Source organism: Chelonoidis abingdonii, chromosome 13, assembly GCF_003597395.2.
Source record: "Chelonoidis abingdonii isolate Lonesome George chromosome 13, CheloAbing_2.0, whole genome shotgun sequence".
Taxonomy (NCBI): domain Eukaryota; kingdom Metazoa; phylum Chordata; order Testudines; family Testudinidae; genus Chelonoidis; species Chelonoidis abingdonii.
Genome location: NC_133781.1, coordinates 21,216,256 through 21,227,118, shown reverse-complemented (window position 1 = coordinate 21,227,118; position 10,863 = coordinate 21,216,256).

The following is a 10,863-nucleotide window of genomic DNA, read 5'->3' as shown; positions in this document are numbered from 1 at the left end:
TACTTTTAAATGACTTGATTCAGCAAAATACCTAGGGTAAATTTTTCAAAAGCACCTAAGTGACTTAGGAGCCTAAATCTCATTGACTCTCAGACTTAAGTTTCTCTGAAAATGGGACTTAGAAAATTTTACCCTTCAACACATACTTTAGTTTATCATCAAGCCACTGGGACTTCAGAAAATGCTTAAGTGCTTTGTTAAATAGGAATTTACCTGAGATCTTTGGCAGGAAGGAGTAATGTAAGTGCATACTGCCATAAACTGTGAGAAAATCCAACGACGTGTGCATGCGTGATTTTATATTACAGATGGGCCAAATTCAAACCCCTCACAATTTCCAAATACTCCCAGAAGGTTCTGGGTCAGATTCACATTCTGAAGGACCCTATTTTCCAGTTCTTACTTGGATGTAGTCAGAATCTCACTAAACTGACCAGGATTGAGGATTTAATCCTAAACAGATGGAAATCTCATGAGATCAGATGATTGCACTGGATTTCCACCATTTGGGTTTTCAATTTCACTGTAACAACTAACTAGATTCAGGTGCTATTGAATCCAAACCCAAACTTCAGCCTCAATATGCCTTCTGACCCCCAAAGCCTAGCCTGAATCTGCTTCAGGTCTGAACACACCACACTTCCCAGCCCAACTCTATTTAAAACCCTTTAACTTTCATTTCCAAATTAAGTCATTCTTGACTACCTATTTCATAGTGATGCCATTAAAAATGCATGCAGGAACTGAATGAAATAAATAAAATATTTCTATAAGAAACAGAACTGAATCAATCACACATTCAGTTCTTTAATACAAAATGACTAATATTTTTGCAACAACAGGCAGGTAAGTGAAAAACATATCTTCCCTCTGTCAGAGTTGTTTAAGGTGAGTAATCTAGAGAGATTTTCACTTACAGTAATAACATGACCTAAAATAAACTGAAGCTTCCCTCTGAGTTCATTGCAAAAAAAAGCAAAGTTAAATAAAATGGGCCACATTCCCCTCTCCCTTACTGTAAATTAGTGCCCCCATGACTTCAAGAATAAATGTAAAGGAGGAAAATTTGGCCTAATGATTCTTTAATTTTCAATCTCACCACTCCTATGATTTTTTTATCCTCTCCTCAGCCCAGCTATTATTTCCTCACTCACTCATTGTATGCTGTAGTTAGCATACGGTCCCATTATTTTCACCCAAATACAATGGCCTTTAAAAATCCCTGTTTTCTAAGAGTCATCAAACTAGATTGCAGAGGTGTTTCTTCTGCCTTACCATTTTAATATGTATTGGCTTTGGTCCCTGTCCTCTGACCTGCAGGGTTTAAACCTTACATAGTTTTTCAGCGTGGGTTATGGTGGTCAAGTTTGTTGTCAGTTGTCTAAAACTACCTGTATAGAAGAGCTAGTTTGAAAATTTCTACATACACCCTCCAACCCTCTTCTGAAAATTTTGACTCTTTAGTGAAAAAGTCTAAAACTAAGAATTTTCAGCCGAAAACTTTTAGCTGAAATTTTCAATTCAGAAATGTTGCCATGGTGTCTCATATGAGTTGTAGTTCAAGCATTTCATAACCTCGTTCTCCTCTAGGGGCAAGACTATATATTTAATGATGCATCACTATCTCCCCTCTTCCTGAGTCACATGGTGCATCAAGAGATTTCTGGCCATGGAATGTCAAGGGAGGTATAGTCCACTTGGGGAGCCTGGCTCATAGAGAAGTGTTTGGTTTTGACATTTTGTAAATACGTTTCAATTTTCTTGTTTCAAAATGACATTTTGTTTCAAAATTTCCTTTAAAAACCAATCAGAAGTGGGGGTTTTTTAAAATGGTCAAAATCAAACACAGAATATTTCATCAAAACAAAAAATTTTGTTCAACCCAAACAAAATTGCTTTCAACTTTTCAATTCACTGAAAATTGCAGAAAATGCTATTTTCCATTGACCCTAAATTATTTTTTCCTATTTTTTAGCTTTTCCGATTAATCAAAAACAAAAAAACAAAAAAACCTTTTATTCAGATAGCTCCCATGGACAATGTCTCATCGAGGTATATGCGTTCTCCCTTCATCCTCTTTACTATGTATGTAAAACCACATGTAGAGATAGTGAGACGTGGGCTATACTGCTAACAAAACACTGATGACACCCTTATGATGACATCATAAGGACAACTCAATATCTTCCAAATATTGGCTTCTTGATGAAGAGCACCTAGCTTAAAATAAGCCTGGGTAAAACCAAAGTGGTGCTGGTCAGTAAGGGAGGAAAGCTTTGAAGAACTAGCCAAACCAACAACCTCCCCTTCCATTGAAAGCATCTCCAAACCTCTGGGTTCCTGACTGATTGCTGAAAAAGCTTAGCATTCAGCTTGCTAGGGAATTTTGCCCTTGTTCACAAACAAGGCCATGGGAACTTTCAGATCCAGACATTGTTTGGCTCCCCTGAAATTTAAAGTGTTCCAACTTGAAGTTCCAGTTAACACCCATCTCTAATTTGAAGATGTCCTTGAACTCACTTAAACATCTAGCTTCTCTTTCCTTAAGCACATATATACCTCTACCCCAATAGAACGAGACCCAATATAACACAAATTCAGATAGAATGCGGTAAAGCAGTGGGGAGTCCCGGGCCCTTTAAAGTGCCACCTGAGACCCACTGCTTTACTGCGTTATATCCAAATTTGTGTGGCACCCCAGGCCCTTTAAATCACAGCCCAAGCCCCAGTGCCAGAGCTCCAGCAGTGATTTAAAGGGACCGGGTCTCCAGGCAGTGGCTGGAGCACCGGGCCCTTTAAATCATTGCCGGGGAAGCCGGTCTAGTCCGGCACAGCATACCGGCTCTTGCCAGTACACTGTACCAGACAGGGCCGCTGCAACCATTTAGGTGACTTAGGCGGTTGCCTAGGGCACTGGGATTTGGGGGGGCACCATTTTCTTTAGCAGCGACTGTGGCAGCCAGATCTTTGGCCGCCCCAGTCACCACCGGCATTTAAGTGGAGGGAGCTGGGGCAGGGGAGTGCGGGGAGGGCTACCTGCAGCAAGTATTGCAGGGGCGGCACGCAGGGGAACTCCTCGACCCAGCTCACCCCTGCCCAGCCTCCGCCCTGAGCACACTGTGGCCGCTTCACTTCTTCTGCTTCCCAAGCTTGCGGCGCCTAAACTGATTGGCGTCGCAAGACTGGGAGGTGGGAGAAGTGAAGCAGCAATGGCATGCTCAGGGTGCTCGTACACGGAGCAGGTGTGAGCTGGGGCAGGGGAGGAGGCTCAGGGCAGAGAGGGGTAGCTGCCGCAAGGGGAGTGCCTCAGAGTGGGGGCACGAGGAGAAGTGCAAGGTGGAAGTTTCACCTAGAGTGCGAAACATCCTTGCACCAGCCCTGGTACCAGACCAAATCTAATATAACGCGGTCTCACCTATAAGGCGGTGAGATTTTTTGGCTCCTGAGGAGCACATTATATCGGGGTAGAGGTGTAGTTAAATTGTTTCAGCATGCTACAAAATCCTATGAATCATATCAACAGCTGAGTCATTAAATTTATGAACAGGCCCTACTTTTAATCAGACTTTTATATACTTTGCCCTCAGTATAATTATTTTTTATTGGTAGCTTTAAAATACATACCCATCTTAGATGATATTTTATCACCTCTTTAACATCTTAAATCAAAAAAATTTTATTGCATCACATTTTTTGGAAATTATGGAAAGTAAGAAAAAAAATTTCTTCCCATGTGTAAATGAACTTACTTTCTGCCAGTACTTGGAAGTTACACAGTATATTGTTATTAGGGCTGTTGATTAAACACAGTTAACTCACGCAATTAACTAAAAAAAAATTGAGATAAAAAAATTAATCATGATTAATCACAGTTTTAATCACACTGTTAAACAAATAGAATACCAAATGAAATTTTAGATATTTTGAATATTTTTCTACATTTACAAATATATAGATTTCAATTACAACACAGAACATAAAGCATACAGTACTCACTTCATATTTTTACAAATATTTGCACTGTAAAAATGATAAACGAAAGAAATAGTATTTTTCAATTCACCTCATACAAGAACTGTAGTGCAATCTCGCAGTCCACTCAGTCCCACTTCTCGTTCAGCCAATCACGAAGAGAAACAAGTTTGTTTACATTTACGGGAGATAATACCACCCACTTCTTATTTACAATGTCACCTGAAAGTGAGAACAGATGTTTGCATGGCACTTTTGTAGCCACCATTGCAAGGTATTTATGTGTCAGATATGGTGAACATTCACATATCCCTTCATGCTTTGGCCACCATTCTAAAGGACATGTTTCCATGCTGATGATGCTCATTTAAAAAAAAAGAAAAGAAATCTCCTGCTCTGTGTTTTAGCCTCATTCTGCCATATATTTCATGTTATAGCAGTCTTAAAATGATGACCCAGCATGTTGTCCATTTTAAGAATAATTTCACCGCAGATATGATAAAACGCAAAGAAGATACCAATGTGAGATTTCTAAAGATAGCTACAGCACTCGCCTGAAGATTTAAAAGTCTGAAGTGCCTTCCAAAATCTGAGTGGGATGAGGTGTGCAGCATGCTTTCAGAAATCTTAAAAGAGTAACACTCTGATGTGAAAACTATAGAACCCAAACCACCAAAAAAGAAAATCAACCTTCTGCTGGTGGCATCTGACTCAGATGATGAAAATAAACATGCATTGGTTTGCACTGCTTTAGACTGTTATTGAGCAGAACCCATCACCAGCATTGACGCTTGTCCTCTGGAATGGTGGTTGAAGCATGAGGAAACATATGAATCTTTAGAGCATTTGGCATGTAACTATCTTCCAATGCCGGCTATAACCAGGCCATGTGAATGACCGTTCTCACTTTCAGGTAACATTGTAAACAAGAAATGGGCAGCATTATCTCCTGCTAATGTAAACAAACTTGTTTGTCTGAGCAATTGGCTGAACAAGAAGTAGGACTGAGAGGACTTGTACGCTCTAAAATTTTACATTGTTTTACTTTTTAATGCAGTTATTTTTTGTACATAATTTTACAGTTGTAAGTTCAACTCTCATGATAAAGAGATTGCACTATAGTACTTGCAGCAAGTGAATTGAAAAATACTATTTTTAATTTTTACAGTACAAATGTTTATAATAAATATAAAGTGAGCACTGTACACTTTGTACTCTTTGTTGCAACTGAAATCAATACACCTGAAAATGTAAAAAACATGCAAAAATATTTTCATAAATAATATTCTATTATTGCTTAACAGTGTGATTTATCATGATTTTTTTTAAATCGCATGATAAATCGCAATTAATTTTTTTAATCGCTTGACACCCCTAACTGTTATCTCACTAAGCAGGTTAAGATGGAACCCTTCCAAAGTTTTCCGAGTGGCCAGCTATGGAAGAGTGTATAGGAATTTCTACAGTAGGCAAATTTTAAACTCTTCAGAGACCCAGAAAGGTCAATTCTGATCCTTCTCGATTTCATATACAGCTTGTTTGGTATAATGCTGGGGGTTTTTTTATTATTATTTGTGCCGAGTCTCTGGCCCTCTTATAATGGAGTACATGGCGGAAATGGAGCATTGGTCTCCATTTCAGAACAAGCTGCAGAACCTTAAAACCTCATGGATTTCTTTCTTAGATTATGCAGCAGAACATCCTCAAGCTCTTCAGGAGAGGAGAAAGAGATGGACAATTTAAACTGAAACCGCACTAATTTTATCTTAATTAATTATAGATGGTAAAGAATTTGTGAGTATCAAGTGCCAATGGCGTGCAGTGATGAATTCTTCTTCAGATGTATGAATATTTCCTAATGTCCAATATTAACACTGAGTATTAGAAAATGGGATTGATAGTACTGCATTCTTTAGTTATTTGATATTCTGAGTTTTATTTAAGCCCTTTATGAAAAATACTGTAAGTCTTGAAACATTTTCTTTATGGGATGGTATCTTTTATGTTTTCCACACTAATGAGTCTGTTTTCAATTAAAATCTCTTTTTAAATAACATTTTTATTTTCATCATTAATAAAACTTGGCATATTCTTGATTCGCTTTCAAGTTCATCTTTCACAAAAATAAAAGAAAATGTTAAGTGGTGTCCAGCTTTTGTTATGGGTATCAATGTGTAAGATACCAAAAAAAGCAATTACCAAATCTTAATGCCCATGAGGAAAAGGCTATAGACCTTCTTTCGTGTCTCTGAATCTGCTTAACCAGTTTGTTTATTTAAAGTATTAATTTTCTATTAAGGATTTTTCTATGTGGCTATTAAAGTGACCATTAAATACAAAACAAATGGCAAATCTTTTGTTACATTAATCACTACTCAGCCCACCAACCAACTCTTTTAAAGGCACATTGGGCGAAGTTTAGCCCTGAAATAAGCAGCTGAAGTCAATAGGGTTACCGCTGCTATGCATTCAGCCCATTCTTCACAAGAGATACCTTTACATTTACTTGTACTGTAGCACAAAGTGAAATGTTGCAATTATGACTCACCCCAAAACAAATTAAGTTGAAATCTGCAAGGATCAAGGAATAACCAAAATGATCTCATGTACTTTAACAGCATGTCACATCGAGTCACTTACTGTAGTATTGTTAACAAAAATATACTGCCTTAAGGGGGGAAAAAAAGAGGCACCATGTATTCATGAGTAGAGGCTATGCTGCTTTTTTGTATCTGTTCTGTGGATGCTTCTCCTTTCCCAATGCTCTTCAGAAGCCCCTCTTTGGGACTCCAGTGTTCTAATGCCACAATGATAGAAGGTATGGGTTGGGAGGAAGAGCACAAACTAACTAGGCTTCTCTGGGTACTAACCCAGGAGGAACACCACCACACACTGTCTTCATTTGTGTGTGGAATCCCCTTTAGAGTTTGTTCAGGGTGTGGTGCACATAAGATCTTTATTTCTTGGCCCATGTCATATGACATGGTTCAGGGCTGCCCCATGGAAGCATGGCAGCTGCAAGAGACTTGTTTACAGGGTATAGGAGTAGCTGGTGAAGCAAAGGGCAGAGCAGAGACAAGGAGCATCCTCATAGACATGTACAAAAGAATGATGCACCATTGCCAAATCCACCACAAAGAAACAACTTATTTTTTCCCCCCAGAGCAATTCCACTGTAGATGAAAAACTCACAGGCCACATTTAGGGACTGTGTCAGTCACATGTTTGCATCTAAGTAGTGTGATCTTCTAATGTAACTATTTTCTCAGAGCAAACCAGTTCTGATAAAACAAGAACTAACATTATCCAAAACTCCTACCTAACCTTAACTTTTTACAGTTTGAATAAGTTTAATTAATTTTATTGCTCCTACCCAACACCATTTTCTCGTGCCCAGAAACTTTTTGGTTCATGCCAGGCCTAGACATAAAATGTGGTACAATCAAGCATGGGTCTAAATCAAAGCCCAGGACACAACTTTGATTATATGATCTGGATCCAGATCCACATGCAAATCTAGGTCTGAACATCATGTCTCCTTCTTTCCATAATGAGCTGAGCCAGAAACCCAGATCTGAACTCCCAAGAAATTTAGGGAAATTTGAACTTTATAGGTAGGCTGAATATCAGACCAAAATAGTATGAGAGCACCAATTTGAAACATGTTTGTATATTAAGAAGCTGATTTTGGTATCACAAGCAGTCAAAAAACCCATTTTTTCCCTCTATATTGTTTTTGCCTCATAAATAGTGTCAAATCAATGCTGTGGAGCAGATTATGCTTCTATTACCCTGATGTAAATCCATTTCATCTCCTCTAAATTGATATTTACAGTGGAGTATGTGAAAGATGAATTTAGCTCTGTTACTTTGTTTGCATTGCAATTTAAGGAAGTCACTCTAGCTGTAACAACTCTTGTGGACACACTGCTATATTGTATCCATTAAGAGTAGATCTCTTGTTCCTCATTAACAGCCAAAACACATGAGAATGTCAGAGTTCAATAGGAGTTTTGCTGATATAGGGACTGAGAGAATTGGGACCCAAATTGTGCGACCTCATAAAGACAGATTTCTGACTGCAATTTCCAATTTTTGTGCAACCAGGAATTCAGATATGTGCAATAAGTGGCATTTCATGGCAGAACTGCATCTTGGCTTTATTACATTTTTAATCGCAGTGTTTTTATATGTGTTATGTACTTATCTGTTAGTATTTCAACTACTAAGTATCTGCTAGTCTAGGCTTCTAAATAATGCATCTCACAAACAAGAGTTCATTATAGTTTATTCATAAGCCGATCACATGACAAATAAGTGTCTATGATCAGAGCCCTAGCCATACAATACCCTAGTGCAAAATGTTTTACTTGAATCACAAAGTAGAAAAACTGAAATGCAATAAATCTGCCTCAGGAATTAGACATGATGAGAAGGCTTTTTGGGAAGTTTCTAATTGCAAACCACTGCAGGCGTCAGCACTCTGAAAGAGGGAGAAAAATGCCTATATCCATTTTACATAATTTTTAAGTGATTCAGTACTAATAATATGTTACAACTTGGCAACAACATCCCTGGGATTTGGTACAATAACATACAATAATGGGAGACCAGGATAGATCAACGATTTGAGCATTGGCCTGCTAAACCCAGAGTTGTGAGCTCAATTCTTGAGGGGGCCATTTAGGGAATAGGGGTAAATATGCATCTGGGGATTGGTCTTGCTTTGAGCAGGGGGTTGGACTAGATGACCTCCTGAGGTCCCTTCCAACCCTGATATTTTATGATACAATGGTAATAGCTATCATTAATATAATGCCTGTCCTCAACGAGAAGGGATGTCTTCTCAGGATCAGGCCATAAACTAATCAAATCATGGGCCTCATCTTGCAGCTCTTACTCAAATTACATTATAGAACTCTTACTGTCTGTACTATAGAAAGAATCATTTCAACAACTGAATCCAGTCATCACTGGAGTGGCACATAATTAACAGTACATAATCACGTTATATAATGCATCAGGATAGAATGTGACTCAGTTATGTAGTTGATATAGCAGGACAAATTTAGCTGTGCAGTATTTATTTATTGTTGTTGTGTGACAGGGTTGGGACTCACCACCACAGCGCCTCCTGCGGGTTATCTCCAGGAATTAGCTCAGTTCATGGGGAGCACCCTCTGCTGGTGGTGTCCTATCCATTGTCTATTTCTCACTGGTGTCTGGATCCACATTGCTCCCAGTTCAGCGGCCTCCTCTTCAGGCCACTGCCCTCTGGCAGTGCCCCTAGTCCACCCTCACCCCATTCGGGGGCGGGGGGGGGGAGGAACAGTCCCTGCACTGGCCTCAGTGGCCAACCATAACCTCCAAAGTCTAGCCCCTTGTCTCAAGGGCCAGTTGCAGTTTGTTTCAGCCACCATACGCATGGCCAAGTGCAGTACAAGGAGGAAGTGGGGGGACCCAGGCCTGCCCACTACTCTGGGTCCCAACCCAGGGACCTTTTAGTGGCAACCTCCCTGCCCTCCTTCTCTCCCCTTGTCCAATTGTCCCTGGGCCACTTCTCCTCTGGCTCCTCCAACCTCTAGACCCTTTCTATCAGGGCCTGCAGTCTGGCAGGTATCGGGCCAGAGCCCTACTATGCTCCCCCTGAGCCCACCGAGCACTTCTCTGTCCAAAGTACTGGTTTCCTACTCTGGGGACAGACTACCTACCGCTCTCCTGGGCAGCCCTTATATAGGGCCAAGCTGAGCCCTGATTGGCTGTCTCCAATCTCGGCCCTGATTGGCTCTCAGTAAGCCCTTTCCTGGCCTACTCTAGCCCCCTCTCACATGGTGGTGGGGCAGCTACTCCACCACAAGCTGGTAACAAATGAAGGAAAATACCTTACAGACAAATATATAAAGGATAAATCCATCATTTCCTACAAATATTTTCTGGAAATTATATTTTATTTTACAGTTAAGAGACTTCCAGAAAATTTCTCAACAGTTTCATCCCAGCCGATACTACAGCTGATTGGACTTGGATACATGTACAATTTACCAACTGCATTAAAGTGGATATGTTGGTCCATTAAGTCAGTGCAGGTTTTTGCCATTGATGTCAGTGGGAGGAAGATCTGATCCCCTGTGGAGCCATTGACAATTGGATACCTTAACAGTAACATGCCCCTTACCTATTATGGGTGAAGAAAAAAGCAAGGAATAAGCCATATTATCTTTTGACTCCTAAGGGTCAGGTTTTCAAAAGTACTGAAGATGCAGAGAGGTGCCTACTGGTATTTTCAAATTGCTTAGCTGCCTTGCTCCCATCAATGAGTTTTTATTTTTCATTTTGAAAAAAAATTCAAAACCAGAAGTATAGCAAAACATGTTGAATGACTGAAATGAAAATGTTTTGGGAATTTTTCTTCACAGACGATTTAAAAATTTTGGAGTTTTTCTTCTCTATTTGGAACAAAGCCAAATTTCAAACCCTGCAAAGCCTTCACAAAATGGAAACATCCATTCTCTGCCCTCTGACATCACTTAACGCGATTTTGCAAAAGATTACATTCAGGCCCCTGAGTGTGCAAGTCACTTTAGAACATGAGATTTAGGTTCCCAACTCACCTGTCACTCACATCTCCACAGCATTTTGGAGCCCAGGCTGGATCTCTGGCTCTGAAGCTTACCCATCTCCCTAGTCCCCAGAGTCCAAGCTTTAGCCCAAGCTTCAGCTACAAAGTCCTGTCTACACAGCTATTTTTAGAGTGCTACCATGAGCCCTGCCAACCAAAGTCTGTCAACTGGGGTGAGAGGCTCACCCCCGCAGGCTCCAAAACACTGTGCAGATATAGGACACATCTACGTTAGAGACCTCACAGTGATGCAGCTGTATCAATGCAGCTGC